Raw genomic sequence first — 13,034 nt, 5'->3', positions numbered from 1 at the left:
AAGGTGAGAAAGCAGATTTCTTGTTTCTCTTTAGACAATCTTTTCACTAGCTGCTGGCATTTTTTTTCTCTTTTTCCTTCGTTGTCCACAGTTTCACCCTTATGTGTCTAGGTGTGGATTTCTTCTTCATCATGGTTGAGATTTCTTATGCTTAATATGAAATTTTGTGGTTTCAATTTCTAAACAATCTTTGCTCCCTCTTTATATATTGACTGTCCCATTCTCACCACAATTTGCTGATCAAATACAGCTTATTCTAATTCCATCAGTTTTTTTTTTCTTTTTAAAGATTTTAATTTATTTACTTGAGAGACAGGAAGAGAGAACAAAGCCAGAGAGTACAAGCAGGGGAGCAGCAGAGGGAGAGGGAGAAGCAGGTCCCCCACTGAACAGGAAGGTGGTCGTGGGGCTCCATCCCAGGACCCTGGAATCATGCATTACCTGAGCAGAAGGCAGACACTTAACCAACTAAACCACGTAGATGCTCCTCCAATTTCATCAGTTTTATATACATTCATTTGTGTATGTGTCTACATAATTTCATGTGTAGCTTCCATAAGCACCATCACAGTTAAGATCCTTGCATGTACTATCATAAGACCTCTTTGATACTCTTTTGGAGCCTCATTTGCCCCTCCACCCCTCTCCATAACCCCTAAATAATTTTTGGATGTTGATCCAGCCTTGCATATCTGGCATAAATCCCACTTGGCCTTGGTGTATTTTTTTAATACATTGTTGAACTTGATTTGCTAATATTTTTTGAGGATTTGTACATCTGTGGTCATTAGAAATATTCATGTACAGTTTTCTTTCTTTATGCTGTTTTGGTTTTTATATAAGAAAACTTCTGCCCTCATAAAATCAGTTTCATCTTCTTTAGTTTCCTGGAAGAAATTGTATAGAATGGCATTAATTATTATTTAAATGTTTGGTAAAATTATTCTCCAATGAAACTGGGCCTGGAAACATAATTTTGGGTAGATTTTAATTATAAATTCAGTTTCTTTAATAGTTATAGAATACTGGGTTATTGATTTCATTTGGCTGACTTCTGGTACTTAGTGGTTTTTGAAGAATTAATCCGTTTGTTCTAAGTTGTCGAATTTGGAAGTATAAACTAGTTTGTGTATTCATCACTTACTATCATTTCAGTGATTTCAAGATCTGTTGTGACATCATCTGTTTTATTCATGAAGCTGTATCTTTACTCTCTTTATTTTTGTCAGTCTTACTAAAGGTTTTGATTTTTATTGTTTTTGTGGAACCAGTTTTTGTTTCCTTAGTTGTCTGTATTGTTTTCTTATTTTCAGTTTCATTGAATTCTGCTCTATGCTATCTCCTTCCTACTGCTTATTTTTGGTTTATTTTGTCCTTTTTTTTCTACTTTCTTGATACAAAAACCTAGATTATTGGGCTAAGTTCTTTATAATTATTCAATGTTGTAAGTTTCCCTTGGATCTCTGATTTAGCTACATCCCACAAATTTTGTTTATTTCCATTGTATTTATTATATTTATTCCCTTCAATAATTTCTTTTTCATCCATGGATTGCTTGAAGTATCTTGTTTAATTTCCAAGTGTTTAGAGATTTTCCTGTTATATTTCTGTTATTGATTTCTAGTTTGATTCCATTATAGTGAAAAGATGTACTATACATGACTTTAAATTTTTGAAATTTAGGACTTGTTTTATTACTCAGGATATGGTGTGTATTGCTGAATATTCCATAAACACTTGAACAGAACATATATTTGGTGTTGGTTGAAATGTTCTGTATATGTTCATTAGATCTTTTAGTTGATGGTTTTAGTTCTTCTGTATTCTTGCTAATGCCCTAGTACTTCTATAAATTACTGATAGTGGGTCATTGAGATCTCAAACTATAACTGTGGAATACTCCTTTCAGCTCTATTAGATTTTGTGGTGTGTATTTTGAAGCTCTGTTATTTTTGCATACACATGTAGGATTATCATATCTTATTGGTAGATTGATGCTTTTGTCATTTTATAATATCCTTCTTTGTCATTAGTATTTTCTTTGCTATGAAACCTAATTTCAATAGTAATAAAAATGCTTAAAAGTATTCAAGCTGGGGCACCTGGGAGGGCTCCATCAGTTGAGTGTCAGCTCTTGGTTTTGGCTCAGGTTGTGGGAATGAGCTCTGAGTCAGGCTCTGTGCTCACCAAAAGAGGGTAGGGTCTGCTTTGGATTCTTTCTCTCTGCCCCCTCCCAACTTGTGTTCTCTCTCTTTCAAATAAATAATCTTTAAAAAAAGAGTTCAAGCTGAAAGGAAAAAATGCAAATTAGTAGTAGCATGACAACATATGAAAATCTAAAAGAGTAAATGTAAGCCAGATTTAGATTATTCTAATACAATAATACTGTGGTATGTTAACCACTTAACTTTAATATAAATATAATAAAGAGGAAGTATTTAAAATAGCTATAAATATGTTAATTTGTTAATAGGTAGATTTAAAAATGTTGTAAATCATGACACCAAAGCATAAAATGCTAACGTGGGAAGGAAAGTAAAAGGGTAAAATTTTTGTATGTGATCCAAGGCAAGTTGTTATCAGCTTAAAATAAAATATCAACAAAATGTTTTAAGTTAAGCTCAGGGTAACCACAAAACTAAAACCTATGGTGGATAAACATAAGAGAAAAAGGAGGGAATTAAAGTATACTACTTTGAGTAATCATCAGTTCACAGTGGAATATAGCAAGAAAGAAGGATTTAAAAAAAAAGAAGAAGAACTACAAAATAGCCAGAAAACAACAAAATGACAATTACAAGTACTTACCTATTATTAATTACTTTAAATATAAATGGATTAAATTCTCCCCCAGAAAGGCACAGAATGGCTAAATGTATTTTATATATATATATATATCACATATATATGATACAACTCTATGAAGCCTAAAGAGTCTATCAAAATCTATTTTATCTATAGATCCAATTCAATCCCTATAAAAATTCCAATTTCACTTTTCACACAAATGAAAAAAATCCTAAATAATTCACCAAAAAACTGTTAGAATAAATAAATTTAGGTAAGTTTTGGGAATCAATGTACAAAATTAGTTCTGTTTCATAGGCATCTGGATGGTTCAGTTGGAAGAGCATGTGACTTTTGATCTTGGGATCATGACTTCAAGCCCCCTTGGGGGGCTAGAGCTTACTTTCAAAAAATAATAAATAAATAAATAAATAAGTTGTGTTTCTATACACTAACAATGAACTATCTGAAAAAAGAGAAAGAAAGCAATCACATTTACAATAATATCAAAATCAATAATTAGAAAAAATGTAACCAAGGAAATGAAAGATCTATATACCAAAAACTGTAAGATGAAAGAAATTGAAGATACAAATAAATAGACATTTATCTAATGTTTATGGATCAGGAGAGTTAACGTTGTTAAAATGTCCATACTACCACAGGCATCTATAGATTCAGTGCAATCTCTATAAATATTCCAATGGCATTTTCCACAGAAATACAAAGATAATCCTAAAACTCGTATGGGATCACAAAAGACCCCCAAAGCCAAAGTAATCTTGAAAACAAAGATGGGGGAATCATACTTCCTGATTTTTGAATTATACTATAATGCTAGAGTAATTAAAGATTATAATACTAACATTAAAAGCCGGCACATAAACCAATGAAACAGAGTTGAGGGGCCAGAAATAAACCTCTTTATATAAGGTCAACTAATATTTCACAAAGGAGGCAAGAATACTCAGTAGAGAGATGTTAGTTCTCTCAGTAGAGAGAAGATAGTTTCTTCAATAAATGATGCTGGGAAAATTTGATAGCTGCATGTATAAAACTATAATTGGACCATCTTACACTCCTCACAAAAATCAACTTGAAATGGAATAGACTTAAATTTAAGACCTAAAATTAAACTCCTAGAAAATAAATCATCAACCCTTGACTTGGGTTCTGCAATACTTTTTTTGGATATGACACCTAAAGCACAAACAATGAAAGCAAAAGTTAACAAGTGGACTATATCAAATGGAAAAGCTTCTGCGCAACAAAAAGAAAATCAACAAAGTGAAAAGGCAACCTATAGAATGGGAGAAAGTATTTGCAAATCATATATCTAATAAGGGATTAATATCCCCAATATATAAAGAATACCTATAGTACAAAAACAAAGAACAAAACAGTTTAATTTGAAAATGAGCAAAAGATTTGAACAGACAGTCTTCAAAGAAAACATGCAAATGGCCAAAAAGTAAATGAAAATGTTCTGCACATCACTAGTCATCAAGGAAATGCAAATCAAAACCAAAATGAGGTACAATTTCCCACGCTATCCAAAAGTAGACCATTCCTATGAAATGTTTCATAAGCCAAAAAGGCATAAAGCAAATAAGAAATTATTTTGGGGAAGCAAAAATGCTCTTTGGATTTCCTTCAGATAGTGAAAACAGGTATTACTGTAGATCTTTTGTAAAAGTGAAGTGGCATAAAGCCAATTTTTGGATAGTAGAGAAAACTGGTATCACCACACAACTGTTAGAATAGTTATAGACAAGACATAACAAATGCTGGCAAGGATATGGAGAAAAGGAAACCCTGATGCAGTGTTAGTGGGAATGTCAATTGGCACAGCTGCTATGTAAGAGTATAGAGATGCCTTAAATTAAAATTTCTTACAGACAGAAAACCTATTGCTTTTTTTCTCTGTTATATTCTCCCTACTTAACATGGAGTCTTTAGTTATAAAAGTGTTAAATAAATGCATGTGTAAATATCTTTTCTTCTTATTCATCTATAAGCCTACTGAAGTATGATACTTGTTATTTATCTGTAATGTCAGGGATATAGGAGATTCTCTGTATTGAATGAGTTAATTATTTTAAAATGCTGAGTTTTTGCTTGATCAGTATATTAATAATTGCTATTCTTGACTGTTGTGTAAGACCATATCAAAAATTTACATGGAAAAAAAAAAGAGTAAACTTAGATTGTAAAAGTCTTGATACAAACTGGTTCTATTTAGACTTATCAACTGACCCATATTAAATCATGTGATCCTTCCCCCAGCTGTAATTTTGGGAAGTATCTTCTAAACTCTTCTGTTTTTGTTCCTTACCTTTGGATTTCTTGGCCTTTGCTGTCTCTCTCATTTCCTTTCTAGTTAATTCATAAAGTGGGGTATCAGGGACAGCTGGAACCTTGCCTAACTAATCAGGTGCTCTAGTATCACAGTCATTCTCTTCATGACTGAGCCAATTATATTTATTATCTTCACACAAAAGCAACTTCAGTGCCAATTTTGGTCTTTTGGGCTACTTCAGGTGATCAAAGCTTTCTTCCTTAGGGTAGGAAACTTTTATTTAAATAAAATCAACAGGAATGTGATAGAAAAAGGACTCAGACATTCATCAGTTGGCACATGATCTTCACATTCCTCAGGTGGAATCTACTGGTTGTAGGATCATAATACCTAAAAAAAGAAAGATTCCAAGGTGCAAGGAAAGATAAATGAGAGTTGACAGTTCATACACAGTAGTAGACAGTTACACAATGTTACTTGACATTTTAAGTAGTTTAAAAGTCAGTTTCTCCTTCATAGGAGACAGAATGTTCCAGTATGTTTCTGTGAGTCAAGTGCTGTTTGAAGTATTCATCTATGGAGAGGAACAGATTCTTATTAAAAAAAAAAAAATACTGTAGACATTCACTCTTCATCATTCAGTAGAATCTAATGTAATTCATCAGAAAACTGAGTCTGGCCCATGTGATCTTGCCAGTGTAAGTCCCTCCCCATTCCCTGCCCAAATGTTCACATGGAAATTCTTGCATTTACTGAATGACTATCTACTTTCATTCTGTCAGTTCAGATGATACCTTCGCTGTGAAATCTTACTTGTCCTGTCCTGAACTGTTAAGGGCATCCCTTAATCATATGCTATAGCAATCTTCTTAGATATTCATCTCTCCCATAGACTCTGGGACCACAGCTGAATTTCCACTGTGTCTTCAGAACCTATTATTGTGAAAAAGCTTCATTTACTGAATAATATTTAAAATAATTTTAAGTACATGCTGAGTTTAATATCTCAGATGTTGGTCATTGTTTTATCATGCCAAGAGACAATTTTTCCTCACAAAACAAATTCTGAATACATAAGGACCATAACTTGAATATGTATTCATCTATTAGATTACATCCTCTTAAGAGTCTGATACTATGTTTGAATTTTCTAATGCTGGCACTGATAGAAGGGCCTGATGCAGAAGAGGTATTCAATAAATATTGGTTGAAAATATGGATAGGATTATAGAATTAAACTAGGTACTATTGGTCAAAATTGAGTCAGTACGTTTGACTCCCACAAGTCATACTGTATTTGTAAAGCAGAAAAAGGTAAAATTACATCTGGTTTAGATATCCCCAGACAAAAATTTGCTGAGCCAGGTTAATACTATGAATAGAAGGGGTAGGGGTGGTAAATCAGTGTTTTAAGGTGAACTGAAGCCACTGAAATAAGTTTTAAAGTTTTAACTTAAAGTTAAGCTGTTCTTGCGAATAATGTTTCCCTTAATTCCTAAGAGATTGAATACTTGCTAAATATCCTTTTACTACTTTCCCTCTATTCTGAATGCTTGCAACAGAAGTTGTTAGATTGGTTTTAGGTTTTCAATGTGTTACTATTCTTAGCCATCCTAGTACTCAACTCAGTATCAGGGAAACCAGGGCAGGAAATAATAAATTGAGGTTAGTTTTTTTGAGCAGTGGTTTCAGAGAAGTGGTAGCTTTCCTCAAGATTCCTAGGGAAGACTCCTTCAATATAATCCTGTCATATAAGCTAATTTCTATTCCTCATATAAAGTTTTATTCTTAAGCCCTTGCTAATAAGGGTTCATAACATCAAATGGACTTAGATGTTTTCATCATAAATGACAATAATTTAAGATCAAGGGTAGCTATGTTAGAAAGGAAAAGGAAAACAGAATCCTCGGTTGAGAGCATCTACTTGCAGACAACCAGAAACTGCAGATCCAGGAGAATCATACTCATGAATGCCTTGGTACATGGAAGGACCAAGAACTAGAAACCGGAAAAGAAAACATGATGGAAAAGTAGGTAAATAAAGATGCTTCATGAAATTCCGGGTACATTGTTTGAATTTATTTTGTATTTTAAAACAAGAATGAAAAAAACATGTGCCACAAAAATATAGCATTGCATTCCCTCCTTTAAATTTCTAAATGTCAAACTTTGGAAAGTCCTGAAAAAAAAAAAAATAGCACAATGTCACACTGGTTCTGCATCCTGGGTTCCCAAAGGCATCAATTTCACATAACTGAACAGAAAGTAGGCAATTCTACAATATGGGTATCTATCTTTGGGCTTCCTTTTATGTTTTATTTTATTGCATAGATAACCAGTGGGTGATATAGAATCATAAGCCTAATATGAAAAGATGGTTAGCCTTTTAAGTATTTCTCATCATTCTGAGGTTAGAATTTTTCTTTAGTTAAGTCTCAGATCCAGGTTTCTCCTATTTTTTTCATAGGGATTATTATAGAACAATGAGAGTTTTAAACATCCCTGAAGGAGAGGTATTCAGATTAGTTGTACTATAGGATTCTACTGCCCTACTGTTCAAAGAATCACCTTTTATTCCTTGGTTTTCTAAGTTATTATACTATTCTGCCTGATTGCTGAAATATTTTGTGGAAAATGCTTTTGGGAAAAAAGTACATCAAATAATTAAAAATTAAAATGCCATAAATCTTCATAAAATATAATAAAACCAAAGCTATCAACAACTTGACAAGTGAAAAACCAAGGAATGTCGTTATATCTTAAATATTAGGAACAAAAGTTGTTACAGATAAGATCAGGCAATGTGAGATGTCTCTGGATAAAACAAACACAAGATGTCTAGTGATTTAATAGATGAGATTACGTGTTTGGAAAACAGTAGTGTAGACCTAAAAAAGGGAAATACACTATGCTCGTGGATGAGAAGACTCAAGTAAAGATAGAGTTGCTCCCAAAATTAACCCAAGATTTGATTTAATTCCAATAGAAAAGCCAATAGATGACTAACAGAACTTTACAATTTGAATTTAAAATTAGGTATACAAAATACAAAGTCCCCCCAACCCTCAAAAAGCAAACTACAAAGCAAAATAACAAGATGAGGAACAAGACAAAGAATAACAGGATAGACTCATTTTAAAAGCTATTGATTAAAACTGTGATTTTTACCTAGTGACAAACAAATAGATTAATGGAACAGAGAAAAAGTCCAGGAAGGGACTAATACAATATAGAAACTTAGTGTCTGTCAACTCTAGCATTGTAGGTTAAGTGGAGAAAAGGCTCAAAGAATAGTATTATCTCCACCAGTTATATATGTGGGGAAAAATTGCAATTCCTACCTTTCACACAATTTGGGGGGGGGGTAACTTGGTTAAATATGCAGGGCAACTATAAAACATTTAGAAAAAGTATGAATTATAAGAGTTATGAAGCAGTCCTTAAACAAAGTGGAAACATACTCAATAAATGTGAACATATTAAAATGTATGACCCCATTTCTGAAAAACTACCATAATTAAAATGAGAAGATATGTTATGTACTGGGAAAAAAAAATGTTTGTGCCATGTTCAACTAAAATAGTATTCTTATCTAAAATAGTTAGAATCTTTCTGTATGAAGGTGCCTGAGTGGCTCAGTTGGTTAAGTGTCTGCCTTCAGCTCTGGTCATAATCTCAGGGTCCTAGGATCAAGTCCCACATCGGGCTCCTTGCTCAGTGAAGAGCCTGCTTCTCCCTCTGCCTGTCTTTCACCTTGCTTGTTCTCTCTCTCTCTCTGACAAATAAATAAATAAAAAACGTTTAAAAAATGAAGAATCTCTGTATGAAAGAGATAAGAAATCCAGTGGGGGAAAAAATGGACTTAAATGACTGAAGCAGCCACTTTATTGAACAAGAAACTCAAATGAACTGCCAGAATTGTCCAAAAGTATTGAAACCAAGAATTTAACTTAACAGTCACATTTGCTTCAGAGTCCCTAAAGACACCTTGTAGAAGCAGATGAAAATTTTCTGTTGAAAACCCCACATTATCCCAGGCCTCAAAGAATTCTCATGCATATAGTTGGCTGCTTATGGGGTGGATGTGGGGGGGGATCACAGAATGCACAGAAAAACAAAGCTCAGAAGATAGTCATCAGAAACAAGACACATCATGATCAGAGCCTAAAAGTTATAGAGATTGAATTACTCAATTGAAAAATAAAAGGTTTATCTTTTTCAAGAAATTCACTGAGGCCTGAAAATATGAATGAGAAGCACAGACATATTATAGGTGTTTAAGTACTTCTAGAACTAATGAAATAAAATAATTGAAATAACTCATTGATAGTACAGAAAGGATATAATCTGAGATTAAAAGTATAAGGGGGAATAAAAAGCAAAAAAATAGCAAATATGGACATATATAAATAAATATTGAGTGATCAAAATAATTAAAAAGTATTGCTCAAAAGAAGGGAAAGGAAATGGATTTACTTTAGGACATTAGTTATGTGTGTTAAGATATGAGGCCTACCCATTAAAATAGAAAGAGTATATGTATATATAATTTATAAAACATTAAAGGTAAAACACAATAAGAAAAAATAGGAAATCATTCTAAAGGCAAGAAAGAATTAAAAGAAAACATTTTTTTTTTAAGAGAGCTATTGACAGAATGTAGGAAATGTCTAGGAAAACCTATGAAGTATTGGAATTTTTGCAAAGCACAGCAGTAAAGTGAAAACATTAGATGTTTTGTCAGAAATAATCTAGGGCTAAAAGTAAGATGAAATTGCACACAGGTCATTGTGATCACTCTTTCTCAAGTTGATGTTTTTGCAATAATAAAGGACACCTGTAAACAAGATCAAATCAATAGGGGAACATGTGCACTAACTAATAGAGATGTTAGAATACAGCTGGGAAGAGTACTTATTAATTTTTATTGGGAAAGGGTGATGCACAAGAACAGATATGGGTTGGAAATAAGATGGATGTTACTCAGGCTTCAAGTTCAGAACTGGGGTCCACTATTATATCTTCCACTAGTAAGGCTGTAGACAACATAAATAAACAAAATATTTTTTTAATCTTCTTTGGTTTAGAGGTGGAACTTGAAACCACCACTTCCAATAAGGCACCTCAGAGGAACCCCGTCTTGGTTTGGGGGAAAATAGGACAGCTTCTTTTACTCTGACAGAACGGAGGTCTAAGGCGGCCTGAAGGAATGAAGATGAGTGGGAGGAGGGGTGAAGATTCTTTCTCCATTCTCCAACTCACTGTATTTCAGTCAAATTTTTCTTTTAATTTTCTTTTCTTTCCAGTGTGAGTTGGAACAGAGTAATTCTCAGAACCAAGAAATCTGAAAACTCTTTGAGTGACTCTTACATATCAGATGAATGAGAAAAACCCACACTGAAATGGGTTAAAAAGGCTGAGACACCATCTTACCATAAACCCAACCCCCAGAGCAGTGACACAATTGGAAAGGAACTCACTACTCTCAGCCAGTTTGAGGAAATAAGGGTTTGGACTTAATGTCTAGTGCCCCAACATTTAAGACTTCTACCTGAGATATGGGACCCCAGAACATCTAACTCTGAAAGCCACTAGGACTGGTGTCCATGAGACAAGGCTATAGCAACCAAAGAAACAGTTCCTAATGTATTCACAAGGTCTCACCATTGCTATCTTCCTAGGGATCAGTGCAGAGGCAGCAGACTGAAATGCCTAGTCTTCCTGTGAAAAAGGCTTATCCACACATCTTAAAAGCTGTAGCCTGAGGGGCAGACTTCTAAATTAACTCATATTGAGGGGCCAATTGTAATTATCTCCAGAAACCAGTGAGACCAGCAGAAGCAATCTTCGTACTCTTCCTCTGATCTACCCAGATCACCAGGAATCTCTGTGAAAGGATCTTGTGCCCAACTTGTGACTGTCACCCAGAAGACACATCTTTTGATAGCCTGACTCTGGTGTCCAGCAGGGCATGTGTTCACAGGTTGAATGGAATTACAGCAAACAAATACGTTCTTAAGGAGCTATCCCCATAAAGCTCAGAACAGAAGGGAAAGACATAAATATCATTCTCCAAGTCTTTTCCTGAAAGAGGTATATTTACATACTTTAAAATCTGCTGCCCAAGGGTCCAGCTTCCAATCTGCCTGCATCTAGATATGGACTGAGATCCTCCCTTTTGGGACAGTGACACATCTTGCCACACCCTCAACTACTGGAAGCCAGTAAGAACAAAGAAGGCTGCTTGGACAATCACAAAGGTTTGAGAAAACAACCAAGGGGGAGAGCAAGGTTGAATGCTAAGCCTCCTCTCCTCCACAAGACCACTCCTTCAAGACTTGGAGAGGTCTGTTTATTTATGCATAAAATCAAAACAGAGTCAAGGAAAATGGAGAAACAGAGAAATATGTTCCAAATAAAAGAATAAAATAAAATCTCAGAAAAAGACCTTAAGGATATAATAATAAAGATTTCAAAATAATGGTCATAAAGAAACTCAACAAGGTCAGGAGAACAATACATTAACAAAGCAAGAGTTTCCACAGATAGAAAACATAAGAAAAGAACAAATAGAAAACAGAGATTAAGAAAATGACTGAAAAATTCAACAGAAGCTTTCAAGATCAGTCTAGATAAAGTGAAAAAAAAAGGATCAGTGAATTCCAAGGCATGACAATGGAATTCATCCATAACAGAATGCAGAGTGAAAAAGAGTGAAGATAGCTACGGGACCTCTAGGAAAACATCGAGCGAACTAACACTCATGTTGTATGGTCCCAGAAGGAGAAGAGAGAGAGAAAAGAACAGAAAGCTTACTTAAGTAATAGCTGAAAACTTCCCTAACTGGGAGAATGAAACAGACATCAGGATCCAGGAACCCACAGAGTTTCAAAAAAGATGGATCCAAAGAAACTCACACCAAGATCCATTATAATTAAAAATTCAAATTAAAGGAGATAATCTTAAAAGCAGCTAGAGAAAAACAACTTGTTACTCACAAGGAAACTTCAAAAGACTATCAGATTTTTCAGGGGAAAAAAAGCAAGAACAAACAAACAAACAAACAAAAAAACCTTTTGTAAGCCAGAAAATATTGGCATGATATATTCAAAGTGTAGGAGCTTCGGAAGATGGCAGAATAGAAGGGCTCTGAGCTCACCCAGTCCCACGTTTTCAAGTAAATATCATCCATATCCAAGTAAATGAATCAGAGAGTGATCTGAAGGCTGGCAGAATAAATTCTAAAACTAAATACAGAGAAGAAGTGGCATCTGAAAGTTTAGAAAGGTCAGAAAGAGAGAAACTGACCACAGGTGATGGACAGGAAGCTGTGGGCACAGAGAGCACAGAGAAATAGGCCCTCAGACCAGAGAGCTCACACAGGGAAGACAAATCCTCATCAGGATTTGCCTTGGAAACTGGAGGGCTGAATTCAGTGAGTTTATAAAACAGGTCTAACTTGGAGTCTGGAGCCTTACAAATCAGCAGGCTCAACACTGGAAAACATTGATAGCTGGGTCACTGCCCTAAAAGAGACAGTAGACTGTACAGAGAGGCAACATAAAAATGGCAGTTTACACAATGCCAGAGCAACAGGAGATAGATATGTTCATACTGATTTCAGACCTTACTGGAGGACTTCTCTAAAAAGGAGGGAGCTGGCAGACACCATTCTTTTTCCACCCAGCATAAACAAAGAGGCTGGATGCAGTACAGAGATACTTCTTATCTAATGCACTAACAGTGCTCAGTGCCAATGAGTTCTGTGCACTTCCCCACTCCAAGCCACCTAGTCTTTGCCCTGGCCTCAAGGAAAATTTTGTTAAAGCCACACACAGACCCTGCCTAGCCACTGAGTGCACAGCTACCATCACACCACATCCAGGCATGATGTCATTCTCAGTAACTATGAAAAGCCACTGTTGCACCATGCATTCCACATCCTAGC

This window comes from Lontra canadensis, unplaced genomic scaffold, assembly GCF_010015895.1.
Source record: "Lontra canadensis isolate GAN:19392208 unplaced genomic scaffold, GSC_riverotter_1.0 scaffold20, whole genome shotgun sequence".
Lineage (NCBI taxonomy): Eukaryota > Metazoa > Chordata > Mammalia > Carnivora > Mustelidae > Lontra > Lontra canadensis.
Note: the sequence above shows the minus strand (reverse complement) of the source record.